This window comes from Hyperoodon ampullatus (genome assembly GCF_949752795.1).
Source record: "Hyperoodon ampullatus genome assembly, chromosome: 6".
In the NCBI taxonomy this organism is placed as follows: domain Eukaryota; kingdom Metazoa; phylum Chordata; class Mammalia; order Artiodactyla; family Ziphiidae; genus Hyperoodon; species Hyperoodon ampullatus.
Window position 1 is genome coordinate 106,085,142 of NC_136919.1, and position 21,851 is coordinate 106,106,992.

Genomic DNA, 21,851 nt, shown 5'->3' on the forward strand with positions numbered 1-21,851 from the left:
TTGCTGGCTGCACAATGGAAAGACAAAATACCGAGGCAACAGTATTTTGCAGAAAGAAAAATGCTTTATTGCAGGTTGGCCAAGCAAGGAGACAGGAGGCAATGCTCAGATCTGTCTCCCTGGTCAGCTTTTGGGCAGGATATTTATCTTGGATGTAGGAAGCTGAAGGGGGAGGGGGCTCAGAAATGATTAGTGGAAAGTAAGTGTAAGTTTCAATGTATGTTTCAAGAGTCCTCTGAGCAGGTGCAACAATGACCCTCCTTCATGCCTCTTCATGGGTTGCATGTGCACATGTATGTAACATGCAGTGGATTTTCAGCCTGTGATGTCTAAAGTTCACTATCAGTCATCCTAATCCCTCAGTGCATCTGCATGCACTCTGCAAGATGCTCAGTGGAAGGGGCTATCAGCAACTTGTTTCTGTATCTATGGTTTCCCTGGTACTCTACAAAACAGGCTTGGTGTTCTCAGTGTATCATTTTGTTTCCATCTTGTTTCTATCTTATGGGCCTTGAACATGTAAGATAAAGGATATGGTTTCACTGGTTGCTCCCAATGTCATGGACAAAGTGAGGAAAGAAAAGGATGAACTCAGGGATTTGAATTCCCAGTTCAAGTGCCACATAAGTGATCGGAAAACTTCTATGCCTACCCTGAAAGAGAATCTTATGTCCTGTAGCCACCAGGCTAAGATTGCTGAAAATCAAACTGAGAATCTTATTTTGCAAGACTTACAGGGCAAATTGAACTTCCATCTTTGCAGGATGTCTATTGTTAAAGTAAGGTCATTGATTGGGAAGGAATGGGATCCTGAAAGTTGGAAAGGGGATGCATGGAAAGACTTTGAGGAAATGCCTAAATTCTGATGAATCTTCCTTGCCAGTGGAAGCAGCTTCTCTACCCCAGTCTGAGATTAGCCCTGCCTTCCTTCAGGAAAAGTTAACAGCCTCCCCTGGGGCAGTTGCCTTGCAAGACAATGCCAGTTCTCCTCAGAATCCACCCCCACCACTCTTCTTTGCTTCTAGACCTATGGTATTGGCTAGTTGATTGCCAGGTTCCTAGAAATAGATATAAAGCCTACTAAATTTTTACTTGACTTTTATAAGCAGAAAAGTTCTAAGTCAAGTGAACAAATGTCAAACTTGATTCATAAAACAGAGTCACAGCCCCTGAATCAATTCCCAGACTTAAGCCAGTTTACAATCCAGAACTCCTTGAATGAAGGGGAGGCTTGAGGAAGGACCCTGGTCTATTGCCAAAACTTTAATATGTTAATCATTCTCCCAGCCTTTCCCAAAGGGACTTATGGCCTTTACCAAAGTTTCTGTGCACTGGGGAAAATTGAATAATCAAACCTTTTGGGTACTACTGGACATTGGCTCTGAACTAACTCAGGAGACTCAAAATGTCACTGTGGTCCACCAGAGTAAGGGCTTATGGAGGTCACATGATGAATGGAAATTTAGCTCAGGTCCAGTGGGTACCAAAACCCATCCTCTGGTTATTTCCCCTGTTCTAGAATGCATAATTGGAATAGATTTACTCAATAACTGGAGGAATTCCCACATTGATTCCCTGACCTATGGAATAAGGGCTACCATCATGGGAAAGACAAAGTAGAAGCCAATTACAACCGCCTCAACCTAGAAAAATAGTAAAGTAAAAGTAGTACTGTAAGCAAATAAGGTAGGGGTCCCCAGAGAAAGAGAACAGGCATGGCTTTCTTGACATAAGGGAAGCCATTTTTGGCCTAAGTCATTTTGTGATCTAAGCTTGACCACAATGCTTGCCCTCGAACAGGTCTCAGTAATTAATACTCTTAAAGGAACAAAAGAATGAAGGAACTTTATGTTATCAGGCAAGAGAATAGCAATAGCAAAGATAATATATCAGTTGTAAAGACTCCCAGTTGTGTTTCAATGGTAAACTTAGCCTGAAGCACTCAAACACCAGATCAAATGGAACCGAAGGGATGATGATGTTGATTTTTTCTGACCCTCATGACTTCAATCAACTAAAGTTTGGACTCTGCCTACTGCCTAAGCCCCTTCATGAATATACATATACCCTCAGCTTAAAACTTCCCCAGTTTTGCTGTTCAGGAGCACACCACTTTGGGAAAGATCCCTGGTGTTCTCCTTACTTGCTGCAAGTCATAAATCCTTCCTTCTCCTGATCTTCGGTTTGGTGTGTCTTTTGGCTTAACACCCACCAAGAAGTGAACCCAGTTTTGGGGTAACAGTGCTACATTCCTGGAGGGATTGGAGAGGTTAGTGCAACCATCAATGACTGGAAAGATGCAGGGGTGGTGCTTCACACCAAATCCCCATTCAAGTGGCAAAACCTTATAGCAGTGAGACAAGGTTCTCCAGGAAGCTGTATGTGCTCTGAATCAGTATCCAATATATGGTGCTGTTTCTTCCATAGTCAGGATTCATAGGTCCAGGAATTGGGTAGAATCGGGAGTGGCAGCACTCACTATTACTCCTAGCGACCCACTGTTCCCACAACCTTATTCTCTGCTGGCTTAGAGGTCTTTGTTCCAAAGGAATAAATGATTCCACCAGGAGACAGTGAAATTAAGACAGCCATTTGGCCATTTTGGACTCCTCATGCCTCTGAATCAAGAGACAGAGAAGGGAGTTACTATGCTGGCTAGCGTGATTGATCCTGACTGTCAAAAGAAATTGAACTGCTACTCCACAATGGAGGTAAGTGAGTATGTCTGGAATACAGGAGCTTCCTTAGGGTCTCTTAGTATTGCCATGCTCTGTGATTAATGTCAACGGAAAACTACAACAACATCATCTAGGCAGCAATACTACTGGCCAAACCCTCAGGAATGAAGTTTTGGGTCACTCTACCAGGTAAAGAACCATGACCAGCTGAGGTGCTTGTGGAGAGGAAAGGGAATATGGAGTGAGTAGTGGAAGAATGTAGTTATAAATACCAGTTGCAACCATGTGACCAGTTACAGAAACATAATTGACATGGTTATTTCTTCCTTATTTGTTATGAATATGTTGGTGTGGTGGGTGTGTGAAACAACTGATGGAGGTAAAACGAGTAGACTAATGCACAATTATTGTTGGATGCTTCACACCTATCTCTCAGCAATTGACATACAGAAAATCTTCAACCAACAAGGCCTAATCATCATTTACAGAACATTCTATCCAACAGCCAGAGAATACATAAGGTAAATCCCCTATATATGAACCTTCAAGTTGCGAACTTTCAAAGATACAAACATGCATGCCATTAATGTCGGCTGTGAGTGAAATTGCAGCTCCATCTCCTATTGCTGATGATCCTTCTGTTCTACCATCTCCCACCTCCTCTCCCTCCTCCAGTCATTAAATCTTCTTGCCTGTTCACTTGATGCCAGCCCCTTTATGCCAGCTGTTATTACTACTGTACTTTTAATCTTACTATACTGTAAGATTTAAAATGTTTTATTTTTTTGTGTTTGTTTTTTATGTATTATTTGTGTGAAAAGTATTATAAACCTATTATAGTACAGTAATATGTAGGCAGTTGTGTTAGTTGGGTACCTAGGCTAACTTTGTTGGACTTATGAATAAATTGGACTTACGAATGCACTCTCGGAATGGAACTCATTCATATGAAGGGGACTTACTGTACTTAAAAAAAGTACTCACAGAAATATACCAAGGTAGATAATATTCTAGCAAATTCAAAATAATTGAAATACAGAGTAAGTTTTCCGACTACAACTCAATCAAACTCTAAATAAATAACATAAAATAGATAACGTGAACATAGTCAAATTCTTGGAAATTTCTTTAAATACTTTCTAGTCAGACTCTCTTTGGGAATTTTAATACATGAATATGAAAAATTTCTTATGTTTTCTTACAGTTTCCTGAGACTGTTCTTTGCTTTAGTCTATTTTCTTCCCATTGCTCACATTGGGTAAATTCTGTTGATCTGCCCTCTATTTCACTGATTCTATCCTCTTTTACCTCTACCATTTCTATCACTCATTTCATAACAGCTTTATGGGGATATAATCCATATACCATACTGTATTAGTCAGGGTTCTCCAGAGAAACAGAATCAATAAGAGAGGAATCTATCTATGTATGTATGTATCTATCTACCTATCTATCAAGAGAGGGGGAAAGGGAGAGGGATATAGAGAGGGAGGAGAGGGAGAGGGAGAGGGAGGTGGGGGAGGGAGGGAGAGCTATTGAGATTTATCATGAGAAATTGGCTCGTGCAATTATGGAAGCTGGAAAGTCCAAAATCTGCAGTGGGGGCCAGCAGGTTTAAGACCCAGGAGAGCTGATGATGCAGATGAAGACTCTAGCAAGCTCATTCAGTCAAATATTTTCTTGTGTGTGTATGTGTGTGTGTGTCTGTGTGTATTGGTTATTATATTTTTCAGTTATATAATTTTCATTTGCTTTTTAAAAATAAATTATCTCATAACTTAGATTTTCTATTTTTTCTTTTTTTTCAAAAGACTTTGTACTTGCTTGTTAAAGCATTTTTATAATCTCTGCTTTAAAATTCTTGTCATAAATTCCATTATCTGATTCATTCTGGGGTTTGGTTATCTTGCCATTTTGGGTAATTGATATTAGATTAGAGACTCTGGATACTACCTTCTTTTTCTTTTAGGAGTTGGGGTTTAGAATGAGGACCAGCTGAGTGTAGCTGTTCAGCTTCCCACTGGACCCCAGAAACACTACCCTGGCAAAAATGGAGCACTTACATTGTGCCATTGCAATGGATAGGTAAAAGTTCAGCTCCCCCTTTTCCCTGCTGACACCTTTCTAGCCAAAGGGGGTCACCAACTCATATCTACTTATTGCCTCTGAGTGAAAGTGTTAGCTCATCTCTTGGCTGGCACCATTGACACCTGGATAAAGGGGGGCAAGCAAAGTGCTAGTTAGTCCCACCACCTACCACCTTACTTTACCTCATTAATCCCAGGGTAAGGGAAACTCACCTTCCCACTTGGCCCCCTGGTACCAGGAGAGGAGTGAAGCAGAGTGATGACTACCCTCCCCAGCACCAGCTTGTTCTGCCTTAATAATGCCACCTAGGGTGATGGCTCCAGTTCCCAAGGGGTCCTCTTCATGGGAGGTTAGAGTGAGTGAATTGCTTACTAGCTGTGCTTCATTCTGCCTGTTCAATCTCATTGCTGGCAGGTGGGGGTGGAGGTTTAGCTCCCTCTTGGGCTCTGCAGACACCAGGTGGGGAGTGGGGGAGAGTGGAATGCTCACTGGGTCAGAACTGCATTGTGTTGTTCAGTCTGGATGCTGGATATGGGTGTGGGCCTTGCTGATTGGGTGGAGGGGTGGTGGTGGTAGTGGTATTAGTGTAGTGTGACTAGCCTCATATTTCATCTTCTCATTAAGTTTTGTCACTGCCAGGTGGGGAGGAGGTTCAAACTGCTGTAGGACTCCACTGACACTACTCTAGGGTAAGGGTAAGAAAGTGGGGGGAATTGGAGCATTGAGTGTTTCCACCTAGTGGAGGTTGGAAGATCAACTCTCCATCAGCCTACTGACACCATTTGGACTTGGAGGGCTACTTGCAGAGTGGGGGATGATAAGGTGGAAGATCAGCTCTCTGCTTGGCTCTACGAAACTATGGAGCAGGATGAGGTTTTTTTCACTGGTGTTTGGGTAGAGTAGGGTGGGTATTGTGGAAAAGATTATCTGATGGTAACCAAATCTTTTCCTTGTCCTTTGGCTAGGGAGAACAAACTTTTCTTGCTCATGGCTTTTTTTTTAATCCATGCCTGTTGGGCTGTTCCTGGTTGGAGGTTTCTTCAGCACCCTGTCCAGTATATATAAGAGGCAGTAGAAACATAGAGAATCCACTACTGTATGGATCCTCAAATCCCATGGCCCACTGACAGTCTTCCTTCTTCCTTCCACATTCAGATTCTGCCTATGCTTTTTTGTTGTGTTATGTCCAGAGTTTTTTAGTGGTAAGAGGAAGAACCTGGGAGGAAGGGGGCTAATTCTATTTTGGCTGGAATTAAAGAGGCATTTTTTCATTTATTTTATTAAATCATAAATGTACAATAGCTTCCTAACTCTACATATGCACTTAAATTTTTAAAAAGGAAAACGTGATCCTGGCTAGTAGCTTTTCAATATTTTCAGAAAATTGTTTTAAAAGGTTTCACATGAAACCTAAAATTTACACATTTAACACTACCAACGAAGGAATGTTTCTATACTCTTACAAAGACCACTAGAAAGAAACAACAATTAGGGACTTCCCCAGTGGTCCAGTGTAAAGAATCCATGTTCCAATGCAGGGGAGGTGGGTTTGATCCCTGGTTGGAAAACTAAGATCCCACATCCCGCAACTAAGCCCATGCACCACATCTACAGAGCCTGTGTGCCAGAACTACAGAGCCCACGTGCTCTGGAGCCTGCACACCACAACCAGAGAGAGAAAACCTGCATGCCACAACTAGAGAGGAGCCTGCGTGCCACAACTAAAACATGATGAAGCAAAAAAGAAAAAGAATTAAAAAGGCAAGAAACTATCTTAGGAGTGCTGAAAGACCTTCAAGAAGGTGGAGGAATAAGACATGGAGATTACATTCCTCCCCACAAATATATCAAAAATACATCTACATGTGGAACAACTCCTACGGAACACCTACTGAACGCTGGAAGAAGACTTCAGACTTCCCAAAAGGCAAGAAAATCCCCACGTACCTGGGTAGGGAAAGAGAAAAAAGGAAAAACAGAGACAAAAGAATAGGGATAGGACCTGCACCTCTGGGAGGGAGTTGTGAAGGAGGAAAAGTTTCCACACACTATGGAGCCCCTTCACTGGTGGGGACGGGGGGGTGGATGGGGGGGCGATGATTTGGAGCCATGGAGGAGAGTGCAGCAACAGGGGTGCAGAGGACAAAGTGGAGAGATTCCGGCACAGAGGATCGGTGCTGACCAGCACTCACCAACCTGAGACACTTGTATGCTCACCCACTGGGGCGGGGGGTCTGGGAACTGAGGCTTGCACCTTAGAGGTCAGACCCCAAGGAGAGGACTGGATTGGCTGTGTGAAGAGAGCCTGAAGGGGGCTAGCCAGGAGGGAGTCCAGAAAAAAGTCTGGACCTGCCAGAGAGGCAAGAGACCATTGTTTTGGGGTGCATGAGGAGAGGGGATTCCTGTTCGGTGTGCCCACAGAAGACACAGCACTGCCTAAGTGAACTCCAGAGATGGGCATGATCCAGGGACAACTTCCCTGGGAAAACATACAGAGCACCTCAGTCTGTTGCAATGTCATGTCAGCCACTGCCGCTGCAGGCTCACCCTGCATTCCAATTATGACTACCATACTCCTCCCTCTCCCCAGCCTGAGCGAGCAAGAGAGCCCTAATCAGCTGCTGCTTTAACCCCCTCCTGTCTGGGTGGGGAAAAGATGTCTGAGGGCAGCCTACACACAGAGGCAGGGTTAAAAGCAAAGCTGAACCCCAGGAGCTGTGCAAAGAAGAGAAAGGGAAATTTCTTCCAGCAGCCTCAGGAGCAGCAGATTAATTCCCCACAATCAACTTGATAAACCCTGCATCTGTGCAATACTTGAATAGACAACGAATGTTCCCAAAATTGAGGCGGTGGACTTTGGGAGCAACTGTAGACTTGGGGTTTGCTTTCTGCATCTGATTTGTTTTTGGTTTATCTCAGTTTAATTTTTAGTGCTCATTATCACTGGTGGGTTTGTTTATTGGTTTGGTTGTTCTCTTCCTTATTTATTTATTTTAAAAATTATTATTATTATTATGTTTTTCCCTCTTTCTTTTTGTAAGTGTGTATGTGTACATTTCCTTGTGTGACTTTGTCTGTTTAGGTTTGCTTTTACCATTTGTCCTAGGGTACTGTCTGGGTTTTGTTTGTTTGTTTGTTTCTCTTTTTATGAGTGTGTGTGTGTGTTTCTTTGTGTGATTTTTGTCTGTTTAGTTTTGCTTTTACCATTTTGTTTGGGATTATATCTGTTCGTTATTTTCTTTCTTTCTTTTCTTCTGAGCCGTGTGGCTGGCAGGGTCTTGGTCCTCTGACCAGGTGTCGGACCTGAGCCTCTGAGGTGGGAGAGCCGAGTCCAGGACACTGGACCACCAGAGATCTCCTAGCCCCATGTAATATCAATTGGTGAGAGCACTCACAGAGATGTCTATCTCAACACTAAGACCCAGCTCCACCCAACAGCCAGCAAGCTCCAGTGCTGGATAGCCCATGCCAAACAACTAGCAAGACAGGAACACAGCTTCACCTATTAGCAGTGAGGCTGCCGGAAGTCATACTAAGTTCACAGACACACCAAAACACACAACCAGATGCAGTCTTAACCACCAGAAGGACAAGATTCAGCCCAACCCACCAGAGCACAGGCACCAGTCCCCTCCACCAGGAAGCCTACACAAGCCACTGGACAAACCTCACTCACTGGGGTAGACATCAAAAAAAAAAAAAAAAAAAGGGAACTACAAACTTACAGCCTGTGAAAAGGGGAACCAAACACAGCAAGTCAAACAAAATGAGAAGACAGAGAAATATGCAGCAGATGAAGGTGAAAGGTAAAAACACACCAGACCAAATAAATGAAGAGGAAATAAGCAGTCTACCTAAAAAATAATTCAGAGTAATGATAGTAAACATGATCCAAAATCACGGAAGTAGAATGGAGAAAACTATAAGAAATGTTTAACAAGGATGTAGAAGAACTAAAGTGCAAACAAACAATGAGGAACAACAGAATAAATGAAACTAAAAATTCTCTAGAAGGAATCAATAGCAGAATAACTGAGGCAGAAGAATGGATAAGTGACCTGGAAGGTAAAATAGTGAAAATAACTGCCACAGAGCAGAATAAAGAAAAAAGAATGAAAAGAATTGAGGACAGCCTCAGAGACATCGGGGACAATATTTAATGCACCAACATTCGAATTATAGGGGTCCCAGAAGAAGAAGAGAAAAAGAAAGGGACTGAGGAAATATTTGAAGAGATTATAGTTGAAAACTTTCCTAATATGGGAAAGGAAAGATAATCAAGTCCAGGAAGCACAGAGAGTCCCATACAGGATAAATACAAGGAGAAACATGCCAAGACACGTATTAATCAAACTATCAAAACGTAAACACAAAGAAAAAATATTAAAAGCAGCGAGGGAAAAGCAACAAACAACATACAAGAGAATCCCCATAAGGTTAACAACTGACCTATCAGCAGAAACTGCAAGCCAGAGGGAGCGGCAGGCCATATTTAAAGTCATGAAAGGGAAAAAACCTACAACCAAGATTACTCTACCCAGCAAGGATCTCATTCAGATTCGATGGAGAAGTTAAAATATTTACAGACGAGCAAAAGTTAAGAGAATTCAGCACATACGAACCAGCTTTACAACAAATGCTAAAAGAACTTCTCTAAGCAAGAAACAAAAGAGAAGGAAAAGACATACAAAAACAAAGCCAAAACAATTAAGAAAATGGTAATAGAACATACATATCGATAATTACCTTAAATGTAAGTGGATTAAATGCTCCAATCAAAAGACACAGACTGGCTCAATGGATACAAAAACAACACCCGTATATATGCTGTCTACAAGAGACCCACTTCAGACCTAGGGACACATAAAGACTGAAAGTGAGGTGATGGAAATCCAAAGAAAGCTGGAGTAGCAATACTCATAACAGAAAAAATAGACTTTAAAATAAAGACTATAACAAGAGAGGAAGATGGCAGAAGAATAAGAAGCGGAGATCACCTTCCTCCCCACAGATACATCAGAAATACATCTACACGTGGAACTGCTCCTATAGAACACCCACTGAACGCTGGCAGAAGACCTCAGACCACCCAAAAGGCAAGAAACTCCTCACGTACCTGGGTAGGGCAAAAGAAAAAAGAAAAAACAGAGACAAAAGAATAGGGATGGGACCTGCACTAGTGGGTGGGAGCTGTGAAGGAGGAAAGGTTTCCACACACTAGGAAGCCCCTTCGCGGGCGGAGACTGCGGGTGGCGGAGCGGGGAAGCTTCGGAGCCATGGAGGAGAGCGCAGCAACAGGGGTGCAGAGGGGAAAGCGGAGAGATTCTCGCATGGAAGATTGGTGCCAACCTGCACTCACCAGCCCGAGGGGCTTGTCTGCTCACCCGCTGTGGTGGGCAAGGGCTGGGAGCTGAGGCTCGGGCTTCAGTCGGATCGCAGGGAGAGGACTGGGGTTGGTCCTGCGTGAACACAGCCTGAGGGGGTTAGTGCACCACGGCTAGCCAGGAGGGAGTCTGGGGAAGAGTCTGGACCTGCGGAAGAGACAAGAGACTTTTTCTTCCCTCTTTGTTGCCTGGTGCACGAGGAGAGGGGACTGAGAGCGCTGCTTAAAGGAGCTCCAGAGACGGGCGTGAGACGCGCCTAACAGCGCAGACCCCAGAGATGGGCATGAGATGCTAAGGCTGCTGCTGCTGCTACCAAGAAGACTATGTGCAAGCACAGGTCACTATCCAAACCTCCCCTAATGGGAGCCTGTGCAGCCCGCCACTGCCAGTGTACCGTAATCCAGGGACAACTTCCCTGGGAGATGCACGGTGTGCCTCAAGCTGCTGCAACGTCACGCCAGCCTCTGCTGCAACAGGCTCGCTCCACATCAGTACCCCTCCCTCCCCCAGGCCTGAGAGAGACAGAGCCCCTGAATCAGCTGCTCCTTTAACCCTGTCCTCTCTGAGCGAAGAACAGACGCCCTCAGGTGACCTACATGTAGAGTTGGGGCCAAATCCAAAGCTGAACCCCAGGAGTTGTGCAAACAAAGAAGAGAAAGGGAAATCCCTCCCAGCAGCCTCAGGAGCAGCGAATTAAATCTCCACAATCAACTTGAGGTACCCTGCATCTGCGGAATACCTGAATAGACAATGAATCATCCCAAATTGAGGAGGTGGACTTTGGGAGCAAGATATATTATTTTTTCCCCTTTTCCTCTTTTTGTGAGTCTGTATGTGTATGCTTCTGTGTGAGATTTTGTCTGTATAGCTTTGCTTTCACCATTTGTCCTAGGTTTCTGTCCATCCGTTTTGTTTGCTTGTTTTACTTTAAAAAAAACTTTTTTCTTAATAATTATTTTTTATTTTAATAACTTTATTTTATTTTATCCTTTTTCTTCTTTCTTTCTCTTTCTTTCTTCTTTCTTTCTTTCTTTCTTTTTTTCTCTCTTTTATTCTGAGCTGTGTGGATGAAAGGCGGTTGGTGCTACAGCCAGGAATCAGGTTGGAGAGCCAACTTCAGGAAACTGGTCCACAAGAGACCTCTCAGCTCCATGTAATATCAAATGGTGAAAATCTCCGAGAGATCTCCATCTCAACACCAAGACCCAGCTTCATTCAACGACCAGCAAGCTACAGTGCTGGACACCCCATGCCAAACAACTAGCAAGATGGGAACGCATCCCCATCCATTAGCAGAGAGGCTGCCTAAAATCATAAGGCCACAGACACCCCAAAACACACCACCAGACGTGGACCTGCCCACCAGAAAGACAAGATCCAGACTCATCCACGAGAACACAGGCACTAGTCCCCTCCACCAGGAAGCCTACACAACCCACTGAACCAACTTTAGCCACTGGGGACAGACACCAAAAACAACGGGAACTACGAACCTGTAGCCTGCAAAAAGGAGACCCCAAACACAGTACAATAAGCAAAATGAGAAGACAGAAAAACACACAGCAGATGAAGGAGGAGGGTAAAAACCCAGCAGACCTAACAAATGAAGAGGAAATAGGCAGTCTACCTGAAAAAGAATTCAGAATAATGATAGTAAACATGATCCAAAATCTTGGAAATAGAATAGAGAAAATGCAAGAAATATTTAACAAGGACCTAGAAGAACTAAAGAGGAAACAAGCAATGATGAACAACACAATAAATGAAATTAAAAATACTCTAGAAGGGATCAGTAGCAGAATAACTGAGGCTGAAGAACGAATAAGTGAACTGGAAGATAAAATAGTGAAAATAACTACTGCAGAGCAGAATAAAGAAAAAAGAATGAAAAGAACTGAGGACAGTCTCAGAGACATCTGGGACAACATTAAACGCACTGACATTCGAATTATAGGGGTCCCAGAAGAAGAAGGGAGAAAAAAAGGGACTGAGAAAATATTTTAAGACATTATAGTTGAAAACTTCCCTAATATGGGAAAGGAAAGTTAATCAAGTCCAGGAAGCACAGAGAGTCACATACAGGATAAATCCAAGGAGAAACATGCCCACACACATATTAGTCAAACTATCAAAAATTAAATACAAAGAAAACATATTAAAAGCAGCAAGGGAAAAACAACAAATAACACACAAGGGAATCTCCATAAGGTTAACAGCTGATCTTTCAGCAGAAACTCTGAAAGCCAGAAGGGACTGGCAGGACATATTTAAAGTGATGAAGGAGAAAAATCTACAACCAAGATTACTCTACCCAGCAAGGATCTCATTCAGATTTCATGGAGAAATTAAAAGCTTCACAGACAAGCAAAAGCTGAGAGAGTTCAGCACCACCAAACCAGCTTTACAAAAAGTGCTAAAGGAACTTTTCTAGGCAAGAAACACAAGAGAAGGAAAAGACACACAATAATAAACACAAAACAATTAAGAAAATGGGAATAGGAATATACATATCGATAATTACCTTAAATGTAAATAGATTAAAGGCTCCCACCAAAAGACACAGACTGGCTGAATGGATACAAAAACAAGACCCGTATATATGCTGTCTACAAGAGACCCACTTCAGACCTAAGGACACATACAAACTGAAAGTGAGGGGATGGAAAAAGACAGTCCACGAAAATGGAAATCAAAAGAAAGCTGGAGTAGCAATTCTCGTATCAGACAAAATAGACGTCAAAATAAAGACTATTACAAGAGACAAAGAACGACACTATGTAATGATCAAGGGATCAATACAAGAAGAATATATAACAATTGTAAATATTTATGCACCCAACATAGTAGCACCTCAATACATAAGGCAAATACTAACAGCCATAAAAGGGGATATTCACAGTAACACAATCATAGTACAGGACTTTAACACCCCACTTTCACCAATGGACAGATCATCCAAAATGAAAGTAAATAAGGAAACACAAGCTTTAAATGATACATTAAACAAGATGGACTTAATTGATATTTATAGGACATTCCATCCCCAAACAACAGAATACACATTTTTCTCAAGTGCTCATGGAACATCCTCCAGGATAGATCATATCTTGGGTCACAAATCAAGCCTTGGTAAATTTAAGAAAATTGAAATTGTATCAAGTATCTTTTCCGACCACAACACTATGAGACCAGATATCAATTACAGGAAAACATCTGTAAAAAATACAAACACATGGAAGCTGAACAATACAATACTTAATAACCAAGTGATCAGTGAAGAAATCAAAGAGGAAATCAACAATACCTAGAAACAAATGACAATGGAGACACGATGAGCCAAAACCTATGGGATGCAGCAAAAGCAGGTCTAAGAGGGAAGTTTATAGCAATACAATCCTACCTTAAGAAACAGGAAACAACTAAAATAAACAACCTAAACTTGCACCTAAAGCAATTAGAGAAAGAAGAACAAAAAACCCACAAAGTTGGCAGAAGGAAAGAAACCATAAAGATCAGATCACAAATAAGTAAAAAAGAAATGAAGGAAACAATAGCACAGATCAATAATACTAAAAGCTGGTTCTTTGAGAAGATAAACAAAATTGATAAACCATTAGCCAGACTCATCAAGAAAAAAAGGGAGAAGACTCAAATTAATAGAATTAGAAACGAAAAAGGAGAAGTAACAACTGACACTGCAGAAATACAAAGGATCATAAGAGATTACTACAAGCAACTCTACGCCAATAAAATGGACAACCTGGAAGAAATAGACAAATTCTTAGAAATGCACAACCTGCTGAGACTGAACCAGGAAAAAATAGAAAATATGAACAGACCAATCACAAGCACTGAAATTGAAACTGTGATTAAAAATCTTCCAACAAACAAAAGCCCAGACCAGATGGCTTCACAGGTGAATTCTATCAAACATTTAGAGAAGAGCTAACACCTAGGCTTCTCAAACTCTTCCAAAATATAGCAGGGGGAGGAACACTCCCAAACTCATTCTCTGAGGCCACCATCACCTTGATACCAAAACCAGACAAGGATGTCACAAAGAAGGAAAACTACAGGCCAATATCACTGATGAACATAGATGCAAAAATCCTCAACAACATACTAGGAAAGAGAATCCAACAGCACATTAAAAGGATCATACACCATGATCAAGTGGGGTTTATTCCAGGAATGCAATGATTCTTCAATATATGCAAATCAATCAACGTGATACACCATATAAACAAACTGAAGGAGAAAAACCATATGATAATCTCAATAGATGCAGAGAAAGCTTTTGACAAAATTCAACACCCATTTATAATAAAAACCCTGCAGAAAGTAGGCATAGAGGGAACTTTCCTCAACATAATAAAGGCCATATATGACAAACCCACAGCCAACATCGTCCTCGATGGTGAAAAACTGAAATCATTTCCACTAAGATCAGGAACAAGACAAGGTTGCCCACTCTCAGCACTCTTATTCAACATAGTTTTCGAAGTTTTAGCCACAGCAGTCAGAGAAGAAATGGAAATAAAAGGAATCCAAATCAGAAAAGAAGAAGTAAAGCTGTCACTGTTTGCAGATGACATGATACTATAGTATACTATACTATATATAGTATAGTATACTATATATAGTATACATGATACTACAGTATAGAGAATCCTAAAGATGCTACCAGAAAACTACTAGAGCTAATCAATGAATTTGGTAAAGTAACAGAATACAAAATTAATGCACAGAAATCTCTGGCATTCCTATACACTAATGATGAAAAATCTGAAAGTGAAATCAAGACAACACTCCCATTTACCATTGCAACAAAAAGAATAAGATATCTAGGAATAAACCTACCTAAGGAAACAAAAGACCTGTATGCAGAAAATTATAAGACACTGATGAAAGAAATTAAAGGTGATACAAATAGATGGAGAGATATACCATATTCTTGGATTGGAAGAATCAATATTGTGAAAATGACTCTACTACCCAAAGCAATCTACAGATTCAATGTAATCCCTATCAAACTACCACTGGCATTTTTCACAGAACTAGAACAAAAAATTTCACAATTTGTATGGAAACACAAAAGACCCTAAATAGCCAAAGCAATCTTGAGAACGAAAAACGGAGCTGGAGGAATCAGGCTCCCTGACTTCAGACTATACTACAAAGCTACAGTAATCAAGACAGTATGGTACTGGCACAAAAACAGAAAGATAGATCAATGGAACAGGATTGAAAGCCCAGAGATAAACCCACTCATATATGGTCACCTTATCTTTGATAAAGGAGGCAGGAATGTACAGTGGAGAAAGGACAGCCTCTTCAATAAGTGATGCTGGGAAAACTGGACAGGTAAACGTAAAAGTATGAGATTAGATCACTCCCTAACACCATACACAAAAATAAGCTCAAAATGGATTCAAGACCTAAATGTAAGGCCAGAAACTATCAAACTCTTAGAGGAAAACATAGGCAGAACACTCTGTGACATAAATCACAGCAAGATCCTTTTGGACCCACCTCCTAGAGAAATGGAAATTAAAATAAAAATAAACAACTGGGACCTAATGAAACTTCAAAGCTTTTGCACAGCAAAGGAAACCATAAAGAAGACGAAAAGACAACCCTCAGAATGGGAGAAAATATTTGCAAATGAAGCAACTGACAAAGGATTAATCTGCAAAATTTACAAGCAGCTCATGCAGCTCAATAACAAAAAATCAAACAACCCAATCCAAAAATGGGCAGAAGACCTAAATAGACATTTCTCCAAAGAAGATATATGTACTGCCAACAAACACATGAAAGAATGCTCAATATCATTAATCATTAGAGAAATGCAAATCAAAACTACAAGGAGATATCATCTCACACCAGTCAGAATGGCCATCATCAAAAAATCTAGAAACAATAAATGCTGGAGAGGGTGTGGAGAAAAGGGAACACTCTTGCACTGCTGGTGGGAATGTGAATTGATACAGCCACTATGGAGAACAGTATGGAGGTTCCTTAAAAATCTACAAGTAAAACTACCATATGACTCAGCAATCCCACTACTGGGCATATACCGTGAGAAAACCATAATTCAAAAGGAGTCATGTACCAAAATGTTCATTGCAGCTCTATTTACAATAGCCCGGAGATGGAAGCTACCTAAGTGTCCATCATCGGATGAATGGATAAAGAAGATGTGGCACGTATATACAATGGAATATTACTCAGATATAAAAAGAAACGAAATTGAGCTATTTGTAATGAGGTGGATGGACCTAGAGTCTGTCATACAGAGTGAAGTAAGTCAGAAAGAGAAAGACAAATACCGTATGCTAACACATATATATGGAATTTAAGAAAAAAAATGTCATGAAGAACCTAGGGGTAAGACAGGAATAAAGACACAGTCCTACTAGAGAATGGACTTGCGGATATGGGGAGGGGGAAGGGTAAGCTGTAACAAAGTGAGAGAGTGGCATTGACATATATACACTACCAAACGTAAAATACATAACTAGTGGGAAGCAGCCACAAAGCAAAGGGAGATCAGCTCGGTGCTTTGTGACCACCTAGAGGGGTGGGATAGGGAGGGTGGGAGGGAGGGAGACGCAAGAGGGAAGAGATATGGGAACATATGTATATGTATAACTGATTCACTTTGTTATAAAGCAGAAACTAACACACCATTGTAAAGCAATTATACTCCAGTAAAGATGTTAAGGGAAAAAGAAAGCTAAAAATAGAACTACCCTATGACCCAGCAATCCCACTACTGGGCATATACCCCGAGAAAACTGTAATTCAAAAAGAGACATGTACCACAATGTTCATTGCAGCAGTATTTGGAATCGTCAGGGCACGGAAGCAACCTAAGTGTCCATCGACGGATGCATGCATAAGGAAGATGTGGCACATATACACAATGGAATATTACTCAGGTATAAAGAAGAAATGCAATTGAGTTATTTGTGAGAGGTGGATGGACGTAGAGTCTGTCATACAGAGTGAATGAAGCCAGAAAGAGAAAAACAAATATTGTATGCTAACACATATATATGGAATCCAGAAAAAAAATCGCTCTGATGAATATATGGCCAGAACCGGAATAATAACACAGACATAGAGAATGGAGTTGAGGACACGGGGTAGGAAGGGTACGCTGGGACAAAGTGAGAGAGTAGCACTGACATATATACACTACCAAATGTAAAACAGGTAGCTAGTGGGAAGCAGCTGCACAGCACAGGGAGTCCAGCTTAGTGCTTTGTTACCCCCTAGAGGGGTGGGATAGGGAGGGTGGGAGGGAGGCACAAGAGGGAGGGGATATGAGGATATATGTATACATACAGCTGATTCACTTTTTTGTACAGCAGAAACTAACCCAACATTGTAAAGCTATTATACTCCAATAAAGATGTTTAAAAAAAAACAGAAAGAAACTATCTCAAAGGCATTTCTTTACAGTCCTTCCTTCATAGTAAGGTAATGCTATTAAATAATCCAGTCCATCCACAAACAGCTCCCCGTATCTGCTGTAGTGTCTTCTACCATATCATTCTATATTTATGTATGTGTGAGATAAGTGTTCTAAACATTCTTATTTTGATAACCTGAACCTGTTGTTACTTGTGGGCTCTTGTCCTCTCCAAATTACACAGTAAAGTCCATGGCAAATGGGAAGAAGTTCAGTGTTGGTTCCTGCCTTATATCCCTTACTGTGCCACTGCCTCTTGTACCATAGTTTCCTCCACCGTAAGTTTCTCTTATGTTCCTACTGTCATCAAAATTTCCACTCTTCATTGGACCATAGATATAAGGTTGCTAATTATAATTTTAAAAACATTCTAATTTCCACTTCCATAATTTTTTCCTGCATAGTTGTCATAATCACCTCTGTAGCCTCCCCACTACCCACCTCTGACTGCCAGATCCAGGTCCTCCACTATTATATCTTCATCTTCCTCCTTCATAACCTGTGCTACCTCTAAAATTGCCACCTCCAGATCTTCCTCCATACCCATTATAGCTATCCCCCAATCCATGTCCTCTTCCATATTCATCAGATCCTACTCTAAACTTGCCTCATGATCCTGGTCCCAAAATTCACTGCCTCTGCACAAATCCCTCAAAGTCTCCTCTGCCCCTACTAGAACTTTGGACTTCCTGTGTTTCTTGTCTAGATAAAGCCTTTCTTACTTCTGACCACTGATGGTATGGTATTGCTGCAGTACAGTTTAATCCACATGATCATGGTTATCAAAAGTAGTAAATCCAGAACTTCCCTTGTGGTCAAGTGGTTAAGACTCTGTCCTTTCAAAGTGGAGGATGTGGGTTCAATCCCTGATCAGGGATCCCATGTGCCACACAGCGCAGCCAAAAAAAAAAAGTAATAAACCCAATGCTTCTTTTCTTTCCACACTGCCTATCAGTAATTATCTCAAATGACATCAACTTTTCCATAGTCCTTGCAGTAATCTCTAAGCTGATATTCTTTGGTATCTTCTTTAGTTCCACCAACAAAGAGCTTTTCAGTTACATGAGTGCCAGGCTTTCCAGATTCCTCTCTGGCTATGGCACATTTTGGCTCAATCACTCTTCCATCAATTGAATGCGATTTTGCAGCCATGGCAGCATCAACCTTATCTATGGATGGAAAAGTTACAAAACCAAATATTCTTGAGTTTCGCTTTCAGGATCTCTCATTACCACAGTCTGTAAGTTTTCCCCATGGCTCATAGTAGTTCCTCAAGCTTTCTTCTGTGGTTTCAAAGCTTAAGCCACCAATAATGTTTATAGAAATGTCCTTTTCTCTCTCAATAGCAGACTCAGTCACTTCAGCTGGATTTCAGCCCAGACAGATGAGAGAGATATCCACCAATGAGCATGAGCATACTTGTCCTGACACTGTTGTCTTGAGGCATTCTTTTCTTGATGGTCTCTGCTTCAGTGTAATGCATGTAGAGGCCTTCCGGACCACAAGATGGTTTTCAAAATCATTTATATTTCATGTTAGATCTCTGACTTCTCTTTTTGTATTTGTTTTGTGAGCTAGCTTAATTTCCCCAAGTAACTATTTTTTCTTAAACTTTCCAAACTGAAGCTTTCCATCTTTCTCAATTTTCCTCCCTCTCTCCCTTCCATTTTATTGACTTTCCCTTTAGTTCCATTCAGCTGACGTGCATTACTGTCACACTGATTATTATAGTTTTATATTAAAATGCTAATAATAGAGCAAACTGGGTTTTATCATTTATCACCATTTTTGATAAATATCATCAATATAATCATCCAGATATATATTAGAATTACTTTATGGTGTTGAAATATATGCAAATGCTCTTTTAAGTGAATTTTATTAAATTTACTGCTCATTTTATGGGAAACCTTGAATCTAGTTTCTTCAAAAATTTTTTATATAAGAATATGTATATTTCTGCATACACGATTCATGTAAAAATGGAAGTGACTTTTAAGATTTCTGAAACATATTTGACATACTTCTCCCCTAAATTTAACATAAAGATTCTCTCAATCAGGCATTTAGGCCTAATTTTGCCCCTGTCATTGAGGCAAAATTCTTGTGAGAATTCTTTACTCCACACCATGTGAATTATGAAGATTTCTGCTCTGTCTGGCAGGAACAGGCACTATTCCTGGCCCTATGTGAGCTCATGATATTTCTCTCTAATCTTTTTCAGTTTCTTTCCTGGGGGGTTGCACATGTGCACATTCGTTGGCACTCAACTGACACTTGAGAAAGAGGTCCCTCCAGTTGGATTTCCCTTCTCTGTCCTGTGGCCTGAAATTTCTCTCCATCCAGTGATGTTCAAAGTCTCATCTGGTTTCTTACCTATTTCTCAGGGTTCATGGCTCTTCATTGTCTTATGTCCAATGTCTTCAAACCTGTCATTTCATATATTTTGTTTTTTTAAAGTTGATTTAGGCAAGAGGTTAAATCTGGTTCTCATTATTTCATTTTGAGTAAATAGGAAGTAATTTGAAAACACTTTCATCAAATTCCTAGAAAAAGAGTATGTCTGTTTATTAATACTTTTTAAATATAAATTTATTTTATTTATTTTGGCTGAGTTGGGTCTTTGTTGCTGCACACAGGCTTTCTCTAGTTGTGGCAAGCGGGAGATACTCTGCTGTGCACGGGCTTCTCATTGTGGTGGCTTCACTTGTGGCAGAGAATGGGCTCTAGGCACACGGGCTTCAGTAGCTGTGACACGTGGGCTCAGTAGTTGTGGCACACGGGCCCTAGAGCACAGGTTCAGTAGTTGTGGCACACAGGCTTAGTTGCTCTGTGGCATGTGGGATCTTCCCAGACCAGGGTTTGAACCTGTGTCCCCTGCATTGGCAGACAGATTCTTAAGCACTGCACCACCTGGGAAGCCCTGTTTATTAATACTTTGAAATGTTTCTAAGCTTCCTATTCTGTTACAACTAATCAGCGATTTTTGTATTAGTAAAATAATTTTAATTTTAGTTATTGTAGCTTTAAATGTCTTCATGCTTAGTTTTCCTCATTTTTTCTTCTAATTATTGTTATTTTTAATAAACTTCAGAATTTTTCCTCTTTAAAAAAGAAAAATAGGGCTTCCCTGGTGGCGCAGTGGTTGAGAGTCCGCCTGCCGATGCAAGGGACACGGGTTCGTGCCCCAGTCAGGGAAGATCCCACGTGCCGCGGAGCGGCTGGGCCCGTGAGCCATGGCCGCTGGGCCTGTGCGTCTGGAGTCTGTGCTCCTCAACGGGAGAGGCCACAACAGTGAGAGGCCCGCGTACCGCAAAAAAAAAAAAAAAGAAAAAAGAAAGAAAAAAAAAAGAAAAATGCCAGGACCTTTGGCATATTTTAAAAGTTCATTCATTACGCGCTGTTATTTAAATATAAAAACACTAGGGTGAATCTGCAGTATGGAGGACAAGTACACATCCAGGTGACTAAAAACTAAGAGGACCCCACAAGTTAAAAAAGAAAGATTTTAATGCTCACCTGAACCACCTGAACCACCCTTCTAATGTACCTGAAAGTCACTTTACTAGACTTTACTTATCTAATTTTCCACAATTTCTCCCAGAGCCCAAGTGGCTGTAATTATGGATCTTGAGCGCGGGTTCCAACGGAGCAGAAGAGAGGCGTACTGGAGTTCAACAACCGGGTCCAGTGGGGAAATGTGCCCGCGCCCCCGGCGCATTGTGGGTAATGTAGTCCCGCGCCCCTCGGTGATCTGGCGAGTACGGTCTTGAGCTTCGGAGCTGTCTGGGCATTTTGGGTATTGTAGTCCCGCCCAAAGGTATTGTGGGTATCTCACTTCCGCTTCGGGCTCTTGTATTTCTGCACATTGTGACCATCTTTTAACTCTCGTGGTGAGCAAACCCTCCCGTGGCCGCTGACTCCCGGGGATAGAGGGTTGGGAAAACTTGGCGAGGGCAGGCGGGGTTGGTCTGCCCTGTCCGCGGGTTCCTTCAGGTTTGATTGTTTTCCGGACGGGGTCGGACGCAGTCCGCCTAGTAGGGGTTGTGGGCTGGGGTCTCGGGTCTCGTGCTGTCCGGCGGTGCAGGGGAGCCAGCGTCCCGTCCCGGAGGGGTCTGGACTGGTGCAGGTGATTTGGGGACATAAGTACCCCTCGCCCGGAGCAGACGTCTCCACTGCTGGGGCGCGCGGCTCGGCCATCCTTCCTGGGTCTTAATTGGG

General features: G+C 41.6%; 1 pseudogene across 1 annotated transcript; it reads right to left on the reverse strand.

The window, feature by feature from the left end:
* Window positions 1-5,279: 5,279 nt before the first annotated feature.
* LOC307054879 (heterogeneous nuclear ribonucleoproteins A2/B1-like) lies at window positions 5,280-21,024 on the reverse strand (annotated as a pseudogene). Its single transcript has 5 exons — window positions 20,997-21,024; window positions 18,552-18,994; window positions 18,139-18,433; window positions 17,873-17,977; window positions 5,280-5,450 (listed from the first exon to the last, which is right to left on the reverse strand). The product of its transcript is annotated as a heterogeneous nuclear ribonucleoproteins A2/B1-like (transcript).
* Window positions 21,025-21,851: the final 827 nt, after the last annotated feature.